Source organism: Dama dama, chromosome 15, assembly GCF_033118175.1.
Source record: "Dama dama isolate Ldn47 chromosome 15, ASM3311817v1, whole genome shotgun sequence".
Classification (NCBI taxonomy): Eukaryota; Metazoa; Chordata; class Mammalia; order Artiodactyla; family Cervidae; genus Dama; species Dama dama.
This window is the reverse complement of record NC_083695.1, coordinates 26023453-26041666: the sequence shown is the minus strand read 5'-3', so window position 1 is coordinate 26041666 and position 18214 is coordinate 26023453. Positions and strand designations below refer to the sequence as shown.

The 18214-nt window shown below is 37.7% G+C and overlaps 1 protein-coding gene across 1 annotated transcript in view; it reads left to right on the top strand.

Annotated features, from left to right (window-relative positions):
- CTNNA3 (catenin alpha 3) overlaps positions 1 to 18214 on the top strand; it is a 1844203-nt gene that overhangs the window by 1358400 nt on the left and 467589 nt on the right. The gene's annotated exons all lie outside the window — the stretch shown is intronic.

The following is an 18214-nucleotide window of genomic DNA, read 5'->3' as shown; positions in this document are numbered from 1 at the left end:
TGCATGTACATTGCTACCAAATATTCTTCCATATGGAAAGAAAATCTCAGTCTGTGTGGTTTGCTTGGAAATAGATTGCTGTTATCTGATAGGTGCTTAAATCCTGTGGTCATGTGATTTTAAATTTATCTCTGGGGAGTAAATATATTCATCAGAGAAAAAAAAAACTTTTTATAAATATATGCATTCTATAAACTACTCACAGCCTTTAGCCATGTATGAATGTTTATTAATGTTAGAGCTATTAGGACATATAATTAGGCCAGATGTGATAAGTATGTTATAGTTTCCAAGTCCTCTTTTAGCTGTACTATTGATACCCCAGGTTTTTGTTTACTTTGCTTAAGCAGAGCAAACGTGTCCTATGTCTCCAGAGAAATGCTTTCTGCCTTATTTCCCAGTCTCTGCAAAACACCACCATTTTGTTCTTTCACATAATCTTTGATTACTTAAGAAATATGGATCCAAGATTTTGTTTTGGTTGTGGCACCCAAGTTAATATTTTCTGAAATCAACAAGTAAATGCTTAGTTTCTGAATGACACATTAAATGGCAGTCTTATTTTAGCACTGTTAAGAAACTTGCAGAAAATTCAAAGAAGCATTTGAATTCATATGAATTCAGAAACAATGGATGCAATTTAAATGAGGACAACCAACTATTTTTATGTCATTATGGCAGTAGTTTTATTTGCAAAAAATTCCTTAGGATCTGTGAAAACCTCAGGTTGATTTTTTTTTGTTAATTACTTCATAGCATGAGGTGATCATGGACCCATGATTCCTAAAATATTTGAAACTCTTTACTTAAATCATTGGTTCTCCCTAGAGAATTGTTCTTCATGTTAAATATAGGATATATTAAATTTGAATGTACATACTTATTTTGTGAAAACAGTAGAAGGAATGAAGATGGGTGATTTGGGTAAAGAGGAAGCTGCTCCTTGAAATTATTTAACAAACATAAGCTTTCTTAACCTTCACTGGGGGTAGTTCTGAAGAACTGTACCACAAGGTAAGCTTAATAAAGCCTGTAGGAAACTGATGATTAGCGTTGCTCTTTTTCTAGCATGTTGATACAGAAATTATTAATGAATCTTGATGGATAGTTTCCTCATTATGTCTTTAAAAATATTTCTAAAGCAATGAAACGCTTAAGATATACTAAGGAAAGAGGAAGGGGGTGTATTTGCAACCCTTGATAATGATATTTCTAATACTAATTCCTCAAAAGTCCCTAGTGTCACAAATAGGGTACACGGTAGTTGCTTTATCAATGAGGTGTGCTTAAGGATATAATTGTGTTAGAGTAGTTCAGCATCTCTTCCCTAAAATTAAATTTAATTGGTTCTTTCTCATTGGTCAAAATCAAGTACAGCATTATATGTTTTTTTTTTTTTTTCCTACCTTCTGGGAATAGAATTGTAAGTAAAAAGAGTAATGCATCAGTGGTTCCCTTTTCAGTCAAGTGAAAACTGTTGTATAGGAAATTAATTAGGTAAAGTCTACCAAGATTGTGTCTACATCTTGCTTCTGTTTTGTAATCATATTGGTAATGTGTTGTGAACACATTCTTATATTCATAATGCCTGTCTGAGGTACTAAATTTATAGTTTCATTCTCCATAGTGTGGAGTCCATCTCTGCATATGCAAAGAAGTGGAAGTGAAATTCTGAAGTGTCCACAGTGTGAAATGTGTTGTGGGAACACTCATTCATAATGAATTTTTATCATCTGAAATCAGAAAAGAAAAATGAAACAAAGTTATTTACACATTTAATTATAATTTTTTCAATACCTCTATGATATATAATGATCTTACAAGATAACTAACCAATATAGCAGCATTATCATTCACTCAGAAGAGCGAGAAATTCTTTTTTCTCTAATTAGTTGTGTGTAACTTTAATTGAAATTCTCCAGGTAAATTATGTCCTGTGTCCCAAATACAATAAATATAAAATAATCCTGAGTTATTCTGTGTAAGTTGTATCTTCTTATTAACATAACAATATAGTTTATGACCTTCCAATTTTGTCATTTTAGTTTTCTAGATAATTTTTGGCTTATCTTAAAAAGCTTCTCATTTTGGTTTTATACGTCTAATTCCAAACTTTTCTGCAAACAGCATTCCTTGAAATTTATCAAAAGCGTGCCTCACTAAAGGGAATTCTGAGCAATAAATTAGATGAAAATGCTAATTAGATCAGTTTGATCTTAACTAAAGCTGAAATATGTGAGGATTTTCTCTCCCAGAGGGATATTGTCTATGAAAAATACTTCCAACTATTCTATCCTCCACAATTAAGTAACAGAAGATGTTCATCTTTGTTCACATCTGCTCATAACTTGGGCTTATTATTTATAAATAATCAAATTAAGTAATTTGAAATGTCATGTTTTATGTTATGAAGCCTTAATAGTTCATATTTTAGTGAGTGAATGGTCTGCATATGTGGCCTGCTTTTCTCTTTCTTTCCTTTTTTGTACAGTTCTCAGATCTTAACACTTTTTTTTCTGAAAATAACTTAATAAGGAGCTATTGTGAATTGTTTTTATTACTGAGACTTTCTTATCTTTTCACACTCTGCATTTAAAGTACTCACATCTATGATGAAACCTAAGCCATACTTAACTAAATCACAAAACATGTTTTTGGAACATTGCACCTTTGCTTTAATCAGACTTTGTGGCTCATTAGCACATTTTCAAGATTTGATACTCTTCTAAGTGTTTTCTCAGCATTAGGAAGCCCTGTTACATTTCAGGAATTTGCATTGCTCTTAAAATCTAGCAGCTGGTTTTCAGTGTAACGCAAGCAGCATCTGGAGGCTACATTTCAATCAGACAGAGGTGGAATATTGTAATCTCCAAGAGAAATATTTTATTCTACCCAATTCTGCCCTGTTACTAAGATCCTCTACCTGTCAGGAATTCCTGAGAGGAGAGAGAAAATATGAGCTTTTTTGTTAAATAACAAGTCACTGGATTGCGATGTGAAAGCTTAGAAGTTACGTTTTTAATATCAATTTCAATTCTTTCACACTAGGTTGGGAAAAAACCTAAACCAAGAGTGAATTAACATAATATTTTTGTGAGTGACTTACGAACTATCAATTCAAAAACTGACTAGACCCAAAGCATCTATTGCAAACACTCAAACCCCACCTGGTTTCAAAGTCAGCCAGGCTCGTGGACTAAGACACAACAGGCACGCAAATGAACCTGACCAAGACGTCATGGTGGCATCCAACGTTGGCACCTAATGGTGCTGGCAAATAAAGAGTCACTTATCAAGCACTCCTTCAGGCCCAACTTGAATCCTTTCCCTATGAGCATGGAGAAGAGTCTTATAGCTGCAGTTTTTCTTCTTAAAGGCAAATGAGACAGTTGAATTCAGAGCCAATAAATATTTCCAAATTTTTGTTGTAAATTTTTCTTGTTACCAGGTTAAACAACAGATAGACTTCTAAGATGAATTTATCTAGAAAAACATTTTAAAAACTTTAATAGCAGTCAGTAGGTCTTATCAATCCCCTTTCCTTTAATAGATTTCATATACAAATCACCGGCATTGTTGGTGCCTAGTTAAAACACGCTACTTTCCTTATGCTGCCTCTATGTTTTGTAACCTTAAATGGCCATCGGATATAACGCAAAAGCTTTAGTTCCAGCCGTCCTTACCCTTTATAGTTTAGCAGAGTTTAAAAATCAATGGGCCACATACTAGATGTGACCCAGGGAATTCTTATGTGTCTAAGTAGGTTTTGACGAACAAAATTTTGTTTTATCTTAAGAATTGTTTTCCAATTTATTTATATATATTCTAATATATATATCCATTCTAATTCATACACACACACACATATATATATTTATATGCATACGTCCTCTCTGGTAGCCCCATTGGTAGAGAGTCTACCTGAAACACAGGAGACCACCTGCCAGTACAAGAGATGCGGGAACGATCCCTGGGTCAGGAAGATCCCCTGGAGAAGGAAATGGCTACCCACTCCAGTATTCTTGCCTGGGAAGTCCTATGGACAGAGGATCCTGGAGGGCTACAGTCCCTGGGGTCTCAAAAGTTCGATACAATTTAGTGACTAAACCACCACCACTACTACTATGTATGTATTTCTAATTTATATGTATATTTATTTATAAAATATAAAATAAATATAATTTATATATAATAATAAATATATTATATAATATATAACAAATACATTTCTAAAATTTATTTTTTATATTCATTTATTTATAAAATTTCTTATGAATATATATATTTATACATTTCTAATTTATACATATATAGTTTCAATTTAATGACACATTGTAACAAATGGGAGGGTCTAGCAACATTAGAGCAGAGTTTACTATAGGAATGATAATGGCTCTAGATAATGGCTAGAGCCTAGTGGTGTCTTTCTTTTGGTTGAACCAGAGCCAGAGTATCCTTTACTATCTTTCATCATATGCTCAGACTGCTTTGCCCACTTAATTTGTCTGCCTGAATTTTTCAGGCAATGAATTTACCTAAACATGAATTTCTATTTTTTCTCTTCCTAGATTAGGCCAAAACCACCTTGTGCTCTAGACTGGTGCTTTCACAATCACATGAGCATGCCAGGATTATTTCTGCCTTTAGATCTTGTTCATGCCATACCTGTAATTTTGAATAGCCATACCCTTTATTTATCATGTTAAATTTTATCCTCCTTTTATGAAACAGCTCATACCTCCATATCCCCTAGAAATCCTTCTTTACTTCCTCTGAAAAAAGTGCTGGTCTTGGTCTCATGTGCTGTAGATTTTAAAGGACTTGCCACTCAGTTACATTGTTCCAGTCAGCTATATGTTATGAACTCTTCAAATGTATTCATATAGAAATGACTTTTCTCTCTAAACAGAAGTTAAACTATAGGAGAAAAGAAAACTTGTGTCATTTCTGTATGCATCTCTCCCATAGCCTACTATATAGTGTCTTGCAGGTGTTAGATTAAAACAAAACAGAACCAAAAATCTCTTGAATTGAACCTATATGCTTATGCTAATTCTGTTCTAGGAGTGAAACACTTTTTTCTTCTCTGTCGTCCCTCAAAACTTATAATTATTCTGTGTAACTTTCTCAAATGCCACCACCTTTGCACAGGAGCTTCTCATTCCCTTTCAGTTAGAATTAATTGCTCCATTATCTGTGTTACCATGGATGAGCCTGTCCTCTAGTTAATGCTTATTTCATGTTGCCTTGTATCATAATCAGCCATTAACATACAAGTTGCTCCCACTAGATTGTAACATCCTTAAAGGTACCACACTATTTATTTTTATATTTCCCTATTGGAAATATAAAAGCACCCAAGTAATTCTCCCAATGTGAAATTTAAAATTCACTACAAGATGATATACGGTGATACATTCTACTATAGTTAAGCAAGGGAACAAGTTATCTCAATTTGTGAGAAAAAACAAAACTCAAAAGCACTGGACTTTGTCAAAGGCCGGGGCAGAGAAAAGATCAGGGGAGTGATTGATTACTGTCCAGAGTCAGATATTAGGTCTTTTCAGAGAACTTGGGGTCAGATTCTTAAAAGGTTCTTGAGCATGCTTTTGAACAAGGGATCATGACTTTTGTGTACTTAATTACTTACCAAAACCATCCTTGAATTGCATCTGTTGAATGATCCCACTGAACCTAATTTCACTAGTAGTTCCAGCAAATCCCTGTAAAGGGTAGCTGCTGGGCCTTCAAATTCAGAAACATTTGCTGGCAAAGTCCTTCCCACAGTAGCAATCTGAGACAGATCTCTGAATTATGCACTTTCTTACTTTTGACTTCAGCTCTAATCTGACACCCTTTAACACAGTTAGTCAGAGAACATTAATAAGCCACTTCTGTCTGCAGATCACTTGGCCAATCTTGGTAACCAGTGTCTTCTTGTTGGTGATGCCAACGTCAGAAGTTAAACTACAGTTTAGCCTCTTTAAAGAAGGGTGAGATCCCCTAGCCTTACAAGTGCTTCTGTTGCTGCAGGATTTTGAATTAAGATTGTGAATTGAAGAAAGCATGCTCTAGAGCTTCTGAATGAAAAACCTATTTTCTGTCCAAAGAGACTTGACTTTGAATAGAACCCAGGTCTAGTGGAAGAGGCTGAGGGTACTTCCTTATCTTGCCATTTTAAGTTATTGGAAATATAAACTTGTCAAAAAAAAAGTGCCATAAAAACTGAAATCTCCTATGTGTACTGGGTAATGCAAAGGCTATTTTGACCTTTTTGATACAGTTAGATATTAAGAAAGGTACGTGGCATAACCTAAAGTGTCACTGTTAGTAACATCCTTATTAATAAAAATAATACATTCTGACACATTGGAAGAAATTTTATTGTCAAGGAAGGAAACGATGTAGAGGACTTAAGGGTAGATTTCCAAAAATCATTAAGAGGGGCTGACACATTCCCAAATCTGGAAAATGTAAAATAGGAAACTGTGAAGCTGATACTAAATGCAGGATATATTATAAATAGAAGAGGTGAATTGGCATGGGTTAAAGAGAAGGAGTTATTGGGAGAGGAAGTGAAGAATCTGGACCTGCTGTGTGGATATTCACCATGCAAAGATTTTGTATCTTCTTAAACCCTAGAACTCCTATTATCAGCTACAGATGTATGATCTCCAGGCAAATAAGACATTATCTAGTAAGAGAATTAGATCACACTTTTCTTTCTGATCCTGTTTTCACATACTCTGTAAAAAAATGAACTCAGATTTATTTTATGGGCCTTAATGTGTCAGGAATAGATAGGAAGTAAAATAACTTACATGTAAGCAGTTTAGGAATGAAGTCTCAGTTTCAGTTCCAGACTGCAAACAACAGACTCTAACTATAAACAAACATACAAGCACACGAAGGCTAGAGATTAAGCAAACAGACAGACTGCAAGGGTTGCTGCATTTAGGAACCAGTTGGTCATTCCCAAAGAACCTTTGTTTGAGCTGCCATTCCAAGACCTCAGTGAACATCTAATGCCATTATTGGCATCGTACCATGATGACACTGCACCCCACAGATGGTACTTTCATTTGCCACCAACTTCTAGATACTTCAACCACTGGAATAAATCCAGAGCTAATGCCTGCTTTTGCTTCACTGTCCCTGAATCAACTTCCTGGGCAGACACATCATATGAGCAGAGTTTAAATAAAATGCCAACACCTTGGTGATCAGCAAGGAAGAGAGGGGCAAGTACTGGCCTCTGAGCTTTTATGGAGACAGATTCTGCCTCGTAGTTAGATTCTCATACTGGCAGATTTCTCAGCACAAAAAGGGCTTTGGAGTTTGTGAGCAAAGGGAAGTGGGAGTGGTGGGGGGAGGAGGTGAATAGCATCAACAAGGGAGTGAAAGGACCCAGAGAAGGGAAATTAATTTTACCAACATGGTTGGTCATTATCTATACTAGGACAATGGAAGTGCTTCCCCCCATATCACCCAAACAGCAGCTTGTTTCCAAACCCATTTCTTTCAGGTGGCTTAGAAAATTTTAAAAATAAGCATAAAAGAATGCTTTATGCCTGGTAGTTTTATTAAATGAGATATTATGACACCACTTTATATCTAAGTATCTTTCAGAGATGATGTGCTTTAGAGTTTATGATGTGAATGTGATTCTATAACCAAGATAGTGGCAAGATAAACAGACATGTATCTATGAAATCTTGTGAAAAGTGGAAAAATGGACCATTCAGTGGTTTCTTTTTTTTTTTCTAACAACAACAATGACAAAGTATTAACAGGCCTGTAATCCTATCATATTATTGTTCAAATACTGTAATACTATACCAAATTGTATCATTTTGTTTGAAATCTAAAGAGATGGGCACTTTGACTTTATTCATTTTAAGTTACTCTGTACTAGACATTCTTTGTAATAGAGCAGATTAATGCCTTCTAAAATTATAGCATTGAAGATGGCAGAGGAATAGGATGGGGAGACCACTTTCTCCCCCCACAAATTCATCAAAAGATCATTTGAACGCTGAGCAAATTCCACAAAACAACTTCTGAATGCTGGCGGAGGACACCAGGCACCCAGAAAGGCAGTCCATTGTCTTCAAAAGGAGGTAGGACAAAATATAAAAGATAAAAAGAGAGACAAAAGAGTTATGGATGGAGGCCCATCCCACGGAGGGAGTCATGAAGGAGGAGAGGTTTTCAAACACCAGGAAATCCTCTCACTGGTGGGTCTTTGGGGAGTTTTGGAATCTCAGAGGGCAACATAACCAGGAGGGGAAAAAAAAAAAAAGAAACCACACAGATTATGCACCTAACAGCAACTCCCAGCAGAGAAGTAGCCCAGACACTCCATCCACCACCAGCCAGTGGGGGCTGAACAGGTAGGTGCTGACTGCATTGCTTAGGATAAGGACTGGGCCTGAATACCCTGAGGGCAATCTGAGGAAGCTAACATGAGATAGTAACCCAAACTGTGGGATAGCCAGAGAGAGAGGGGGGGGGGGGGGAAATAAAAGAGAGAGAGAGAGAACTTTCCCATGAAAAGCTCTAACCTAAGGCACTGCCAGGCCCACTCATAGAACAGAGGACTGAGCAAATAACAGAGGAGAGCTAGCTGGCTGCGGACCCACCCATCCACCGCTGGAGGCAGAAAGGCAGGTGGGGGACAGCCAGAGCTGAAAGACGGGGGCAATCACTACCCCAGAGATGACATCCTCTACCAAATTATGAGCAGGCTCATAGATACTAACCAAGTCTTCCTGGGATCTTGGATGGTTGACATCTGCCAGGAGGGCTGCAGCCAGAGATCAGCTCCCTGGAGGAGACACACGGCACCCCTGTGATGGCACTCCCACTGTGCACCCAGGAAACTGAGCATCTGGGACTGGGGAGGTGATAAGACACACCATCCACCTGGGGAGAGTGCACTCGCCAAACATCTGATTGTCTGAGCTGCTCGGACCTGGGAAGGGCACAAAACTCAGGCCCAACACAGTCTGTGCCTTTGTGGAGTAGCCAAGAATCTTAACCTGAGCGATTTAGACCTGGAAAGTGCATACAACCCAGGGCCCGCTTTAGACAGTTCCCCTGCAGAGCAACCTGGAGCCTGAGCAGTGCAGACCGGGAAATCACACATGCCGTGAGCGGGGACAAACCCAGTGTGGCTGAGACACTGTGAGCACTCCCCACGCACACCAGTGATACGTTTTTGCAGTGTTCCTCCCTCCCCACAGCACAACTGAACAAGTGAGCCTAAATAAGTGACCACCTCCACCCCCTTGTGTCAGGGCGGAAATTAGGCACTGAAGAGCCTTGCAAACAGAGGAAACCAAGATAAACAAAGAAGAGGGAACCACTTTGGAAATGACAGGTGCAACAGATTAAAACCCTGTAGTAAGCACCGACTACACTGGAAGGGGACAATAGACCTTGAGAAGAAGTATAAGCTGGAACAAGGAACTGTCTGAAACGGAACTGACCCCACACTGCAGCTCCAGAGAAATTCCTAGATATATTTTACTATTATAATTTTTAAATTTTTAAAATTTTTACATTCTTTATTACTCCTTTAATTTTCATTTTTATAACCTATTACCTTGCCAAAAAAAGACCCTATTTTTAAAGCAAATTTCATATAAATTTTTTATAATTTTTGTGATTTTTTTTTTAAATATTGTATTTTTGAGAGTCTAACCTGTACTCTAGATTTTTAATCTTTGCTTTTTGGTATTTGTTATCAATTTTGTACCTTTAAGAATCCAATATTCAGTACCCATTTTTACTTAGGAGTGTGATTACTGACTTGATTGCCCTCTCCCCCTTTTGACTCTGCTTTTTCTCCCCCAGGTCACCTCTATCTCTTCCCTCCCCCTTCTCTTTACCCAACTCTCTGAATCTCTTTGGGTATTCTTGGCTATGGAGAACACATAGGGAACTGATTACTGACTAGATCTGTCTCTCTCCTTTTGACTCCCCTTCTTCTCCTCCTGGTCACCTCTATCTCCTTACTTCCTCTTCTCTTCTCTGTGTAACTCTGTGAACTTCTCTGGGTGTTCCAGACTGTGGAGAGCACATAGGGAACTGATTACTGGCTAGATTGCTCACTCCCCTTTTGATTCCCCTTCTTTTCCCTCTATCACCGTCCTCCCTCATCTCTTCTCCATGTAACTCTGTGAACCTCTTTGGGTGCCCCTCACTGTGGAGAATCTTTTCTCCATTAACCTAGAAATTTTATCATCAGTGCAGTATGGATAGAGAAGTCTTGAGGCTACTGTAAGAATAAGACTGAAAACCAGAGGCAGGAGGCTTAAATCCAAAACTTGAGGACACCAGGAAACTCCTGACTCCAGGGAACATTAATCAAAAAGAGCTCATCCAAAAGCCTCCATACCTACACTGAAACCAAGCTCCACCCAAAAGCCAACAAGTTTCAGAGAAAAGCATACCAAGCTATTCTCCAAAAATGCAGGAACATAACCCTAAGCATTAAAATACAGGTGGTCAAAAGTCACAGCAAACCCATAGACACCTCAAAACTCACTATTGGACACTTCATTGCACTCCAGAGAGAACAGATCCAGCTCCACCCACCAGAACATTGATGCAAGCTCCCCTAACCAGGATCCTTGGCAAGCCACTTGTCCAACCCCACCCACAGAGAGGAACCTCCACAATAAGGAGGAACCACAAACTTCCAGCATACAGAAAGGCCACCCCAAACACAGCAATATAAATAAGATGAAAAGGCAGAGAAATACTCAGCAGGGAAAGGGACATAATAAATGCCCGCCAAACCAAACAAAAGAGGAGGAGATAGGGAGTCTACCTGAAAAAGAATTCAGAAAAATGATAGTAAAAATGATCCAAAATCTTGAAAACAAAATGGAGTTACAGATAAATAGTCTGGAGACTAGGATTGAGAAGATGCAAGAAATGTTTAACAAGGACCTAGAAGAAATAAAAAAGAGTCAATCAATGTTGAATAATGCAATAGTGAAAGTGAAAAGTGAAGTCGCTTAGTTGTGTCCGACTCTTAGCGACCCCATGGACTGCAGCCTACCAGGCTCCTCCGTCCATGGGGTTCTCCAGGTAAGAGTACCGGAGTGGGGTGCCATTGCCTTCTCTGGTATGAATAATGCAATAATTGAGATCAAAAGCATTCTGGAGGGAACCAACAGTAGAATAACTGAGGGAGAAGATAAGATATGTGAGGTGGAAGATAGAATGGTGGAAATAAATGAAGCAGAGAGGGGAAAAAAATGAGAGAATTAAAAGAAATGAGGAAAACCTCAGAGGCCTCTGAGACAATGTCAAATGCCCCAACATTTGAATCATAGGAGTCCCAGAAGAAGAAGACAAAAAGAAAGTCCATGAGAGAATACTTGAGGAGATAATGGTTGAAAACTTCCCTAAAATGGGGGAGGAAATAGCCACTGAAGTCCAAGAAACCCAGAGAGTCCCAAACAGGATAAACCCAAGGTGAAACACCCCAAGACACATATTAATCAAATCAATGAAGATCAAACACAAAGAACAAATATTAAAAGCAGCAAGGGAAAAACAACAAATAACACACAAGGGGATTCCCATAAAGCTAACATCTGATCTTTCAATAGAAACTCTTCAGGCCAGAAGGGAAAGGCAGGACATACTTAAAGTGATGAAAGAGAAAACCTACAACCCAGATTACTGTACCCAGCAAGGATCTCATTCAAATATGAAGGAGAAATCAAAAGCTTTACAGGCAAGCAAAAGCTGAGAGAATTCAGCACCACCAAACCAGCTCTTCAACAAATGCTAAAGGATCTTCTCTAGACAGGAATCACAGAAAAGGTGTATAAACTCGAACCCAAAACAACAAAGTAAATAGCAATGGGATCATACTTATCAATAATTACCTTAAATGTAAATGGGTTGAATGCCCCAACCAAAAGACAAAGACTGGTTGAATGGATACAAAAACAAGATGCCTATATGCTGTCTTCAAGAGACCCACCTGAAAACAAGGGACACATACAGACTGAAATTGAAAGACTGGAAAAAGATATTTCACTCAAATGTAGACCAAAAGAAAGCAGGAGTCGCAATACTCATATCAGATAAAATAGACTTTAAAATAAAGGCTGTGTAAAGAGACAAAGAAGGACACTACATAATGATCAAAGGATCAATCCAAGAAGAAGATATAACAATTATAGATATATATGCAGCCAACACAGGAGCACCACAATATGTGAGGCAAATGCTGACAAGTATGAAAGGGGAAGTTAACAGTATCACAATAATAGTGGGAAACTTTAAAATGCCACTCACACTTATGGAAAGATCAACTAAACAGAAAATTAGCAAGGAAACACAAATTTTAAATAATACAATGGACCAGTTAGACTTAATTGATATCTATAGAACATTTCATCCCAAAACAATGAGTTTCACCTTTTTCTCAAGTGCACACAGAACCTTCTCCAAGATAGATCACATCCTGGGCCATAAATCTAGTCTTGCTAAATTAAAAAAAAAAAAAAAATTGAAATCATTCTAGGTGTCTTTTCTGATCACAATGCAATAAGGTTAGATGTCAACTACAGAAAAAAAAAAAATAATGAAAATACAAAAATATGGAGGGTAAACAGCATGCTTCTGAATAACCAACAAATCATAGAAGAAATTAAAAAAAAGAAAAAAAAAAGAAATCAAAATTTGCACAGAAACAAAGGAAAATGAAAACACAACAACCCAAAACCTATGGGATTCAGTAAAAGTAGTGCTAAGGGGAAGGTTCATAGCAATACAAGCTTACCTCAAGAAACAAGAGAAAAATCAAATAAATAACCTAACTCTACACCTAAAGCAACTAGAAAAAGAAGAAATAAAGAACACCAGGGTTAGTAGAAGGAAAGAAATCATAAAAATTAAGTCAGAAATGAATGCAAAAGAAGCAAAGGAGACCATAGCCAAAATTGACAAAGCTAAAAGCTGGTTTTTTGAGAAGATAAATAAAATAGACAAACCATTAGCCAGACTCATCAAGAAGAAAAAGGAGAAGAATCAAATCAACAAAATTAGAAATGAAAATGGAGAAATCACAACAGAAAACACAGAAATAAAAAAGATCATAAGAGACTACTATTAGCAACTATATGCCAATAAAATGGACGACTTGGAAGAAATGGACAAATTCTTAGAAAAGTATAACTTTCTGAAACTGAGCCAGGAAAAATTAGAAAACCTTAACAGACCCATCACAAGCATGGAAATTGAAACTGTAATCAGAAATATTCCAGCAAACAAAAGCCAAGGACCAGATGGCTTCACAGCTGAATTCTACCAAAAATTTAGAAACGAGCTAACATCTATCCTACTCAAACTCTTCCAGAAAATTGTAGAGTAAGGTAAACTTACCAACTCATTCTATGAGGCCAATATCACCCCAATACCAAAACCAAAGATGCCACAAAAAAAGAAAACTACAGGCAATATCACTGATGAACATAGATGCAAAAATCCTTAACAAAATTCTAGCAAACAGAATCCAACAACATATTTAAAAGGTATCCCAGGGATGCAAGGATTCTTCAATATTCTCAAATCAATCAATGTGATACACCACATTAACAGATTGAAAGATAAAAACCATATGATTATCTCAATAGATGCAGAGAAAGCCTTTGACAAAATTCAACATCCATTTATGATAAAAACCCTCCAGAAAGCAGGCATATAAGGAACATACCTCAGCATAATAAAAGCCATATGTGTTAAACCTACAGCAAACATCCTCAATGGTGAAAAATTGAAAGCATTTCCCCTAAAATCAGAAACAATACATGAGTGCCCACTCTCACCACTACTACTCAACATAGTTTTGGAAGTTTTGGCCGGAGAAATCAGAGAAGGAAAAGAAATAAAAGGAATCCAGATTGGAAAGTAAGTAAAACTCTCACTGTTTGCAGATGACATTATCTTCTTCATAGAAAACCCTAAAGATCCCACCAGAAAATTACAAGAGCTAATCAATGAATATAGTAAAGTTGCAGGATATAAAATTAACACACAGGAATCCCTTGCATTCCTATACGCTAACAATGAGAAAACAGAAAGGGAAATTAAGGAAACAATTCCATTCACCATTGCAATGACAAGAATAAAATACTTAGGAATAAATCTACCTAAAGAAACAAAAGACCTATATATAGAAAACTAGAAAGCACTGATGAAAGAAATCAAAGATGACACCAGTAGTTGGAGAAATATACCATGTTTATGGATCAGAAGAATCAATATAGTGAAAATGAGTATACTATCAAAAGCAATCTATAGATTCAATGCAACCCCTATCAAACTATCAACGGTATTTTTCACAGAACTAGAACAAATAATTTCACAATTCGTATGGAAATACAAAAAAACCTCAAATAGCCAAAGCAATCTTGAGAAAGAAGAATGGAACTGGAGGAATCAACCTGCCTGACTTCAGACTATACTACAAAGCTACAGTCATCAAGACAGGATGGTACTGGTACAGAGACAGAAATATAGATCAATGGAACAAGTTGGAAAGCCCAGAGATAAATCCACACACCTATGGACATGTTATCTTTGACAAAGGAGGCAAAAATATACAATGGAGAAAATATAATCTCTTTAGCAAGTGGTGCTGGGAGATCTGGTCAACCACTTGTAAAAGAATGAAACTAGATCACTTTCTAACACCATACATAAAAATAAAATCAAAATGGATTAAAGATCTAAATGTAAGACCAGAAACTATAAAACTCCTAGAGGAGAACATAGGCAAAACACTCTCTGACATAAATCACAACAGGATCATCTAGACCCACCTCCCAGAGTAATGGAAATAAAAGCAAAAATAAACAAATGTGACCTAATTAAACTTAAAAGCTTTTGCACAATGAAGGAAACTATAAGTAAGGTGAAAAGACAGTCTTCAGAATGGGAGAAAATAATAGCAAATGAAGCAACTGACAAAGAATTAATCTCAAAAATATACAAGCAACTCTTGAAGCTCAATTCCAGAAGAATAAATGACCCAGTGAAAAAAATGGGTCAAAGAACTACACAGACATTTCTCCAAAAAAGACATACAGATGGCTAACAAACACATGAAAAGATGCTCAACATCACTCTTTATGGGAGAAATGCATATCAAAACCACAATGAGGTACCATTACACGCCAGTTAGAATGGCTGCTATCCAAAAGTCTACAAACAATAAATGCTGGAGAGGGTGTGGAGAGAAGGGAACCCTCTTACACTGTTGGTGGGAATGCAGACTAATACAGCCACTATGGAGAACAGTGTGGAGATTCCTTTAAAAAACTGGAAATAGAACTGCCATATGACCCAGCAATCCCACTGCTGGGCATAAACACTGAGGAAACCAAAATTGAAGGAGACACGTGTATCTCACTGTTCATCGCAGCACTGTTTACAATAGCCAGGACCTGGAAGCAAGCTAGATGTCCATCAACAGACAATTGGATAAGAAAGTTGTGGTACATATACACAATGGAATATCACTCAGACATTAAAAAGAATGCATTTTAATCAGTCCTAATGAGGTGGTTGAAACTAGAGCCTATTATACAGAGTGAAGTAAGTCAGAAAGAAAAACACCACATACATAATTAACACATATATATGGGATTTAGAAAGATGGTAGCAATGACCCTATATGTGAGACAGCAAAAGAGACACAGATGTAAAGAACTATCTTTTGGACTCTGTAGGAGAAGGCGAGGGTGGGATGATTTGAGAGAATAGCATTGAAACATGTATATTATCATATGTGAAACAGATCACCAGTCCAGGTTCAGTGCATGAGACAGGGTGCTCAGGGCTGGTGCACTGGGATGACCCTGAAGGATGGGATGGGGCGGGAGGTGGGCGGGGGACTCAGGATGGGGAACACGCATACACCCATGGCTGATTCATGTCAATGATGGCAAAAACCACTACAATATTATAAAGTAATTAGCCTCCAATTAAAATAAATTAATTAATTAAAAATAAAATAAATAAAATCATAGCATTTGCACAGCCGCTAGGAAAAGAGAAGTGACTTTTCAAGGCTTGAGGGAGTCAGAGGCTCTGGGGTCATAAGCAATCTTAGGTCTTTCCCAGTCTTTCTGAGGACCATGGGCAACAATATATTAGCACTCCAGTGCTGCGATTCATGGGGTCGCAAAGAGTCGGACACGACTGAGCGACTGAACTGAACTGACTGAACCCCCTAAAACATACCTTTATTCCACAGCACCGTTCTTAGGGAGCTCTAGCCTAGGATTTTATCACCTAGGTAATTCCACAATTAAGTCTCTTTATAATAGAATTATTGTAAAATGTTTTATAAATTGTAATGTTTATGTTTGTAAAAATGTAGCCAGTTTCTGGCAGGGATCTCCTTTCTTCTCCTCCATCTCGAAAGTTCAATTATGAAACTAATGACATAGCTCCCTTCAGTGTTACAAGTATCTATTTCATCTATTAATAGCCCTCAGTTGTAAAGACAGGTTAATTTTACTTTTTTAGAGATCTTTATATGTGACCTGGAAAGTCTAGTTATATAGTTATTGATGTGAGCTGCTAAAACTTTTATAGACTTATCTATAAAACTAAATTTGAAGTCCAAGGTCACTGAATCTAGAAAATAAACTGAGGTGTTGCATTGCTCAGATTTTCTTCTTCTGGCTTTGGAGAGAACATAAGCCATGTGAAGTTGAATGTATGAATCAATCTGCATTTATTTTGGTGTTGAGTAGGTGCAGGAATGGGGAAGCCTGGTGGGCTGCTGTCTATGGGGTCGCACAGAGTCGGACACGACTGAAGCGACTTAACAGCAACATCAGCAGCAGTTGCTGTAGACAGCAGGGCTTAGGGGCTTCCTAGGTGACTCAGTGATAAAGAATCCACCTACAATGCAGGAGACACAGTTTTGTTCCACAGATCTGGAATATGCCCCTGGAAGAGGAAGTAGTGACCCACTCCAGTACTCTTGCTGGAAAATCCCATGGACAGAGGAGCCTGGTGGGCTATAGTCCATAGGGTTGCAAAGAGTTGGACACGACTGTGACAGCACACATGCACACAGCAGACCTTAACTGACAATACTTTTAGCTATTTCATTCCCAGGCTCTCCTTCCCGGCTGTCCTGCATGTTCATTTCCTGGGATTCCTCAAATGAAATTCTGGTTAGGTGGGCATGGTCCCAATGGACATGATGATATTGACAAGTTTCTGAGACAAGAATGAGTGTCGTAAATATAGGATTATGCATTTCTAACATGTACCATCCCTATGTTAGTTGTTCAGTCATGTCTGATTCTTTGTGATCCCATAGACTGTAGCCCACCAGGCTCCTTTGTCCATGTAATTCTCCAGGCAAGAATACTGGAGTGGGTAGGCATTCCCTTCACCAAGGGATCTTCCTGACCCAGGATCTAACCTGGGTCTCCTACATTGCAGGCAGATTCTTTACCGTCTGAGCTACCAGTGAAGCCTGCACAGTTCCTATAGCTATTGCCAAGAGAAGGCAAAATTGTGTTTACAATTTCAGCAGACCAACATTTTCAAATGACAGTGTTATCTACAAACTTTATTAATAGATGAGAATATTTTCAAGTAAAGTCCATACGTTAAGTCATTTGTCATGATTGGGTGAATTAAAGGTTATTTCATCTCTTGGTGAAGACTGTAAACTTGGGGAATACTTAGGAATATATATTTTAAATGATAGCCACAATTAGGGTAACAGTGCTAGGAATAGAATTAAGTGAAATAAAAAAGTATCAGGAAACACTGATCATGTGTCCAGTTTAACCAGCTCAGTAAGGGTGATTCAAGAAAAGTAAAAAAGACCTTGTGTGTGCTTAGTCGCTCAGTCACGTATGACTCTGTGTGACCCATTGAAGTGTAGCCTGCCAGGCTCCTCTGTCCATGGTATTTATCAGGCAAGAATACTAGAGTGATTGCCATTTCCTTCTTCAAGGGATCTTCCCAACCCAGGGATCAAGCACACTTCTCCTGTGTCTCCTGCATTGCAGATGGATTCTTTAACTGCTGAGCCACTGGGGAAGCCCCAAAGAGATTTGGGGCAAATGGAAAGTCATTTCCACCATGTGCCCATGCACATTTTTGCTGACATACATTTTCATTTCACATATTAAATTTTCAACTCATGGTA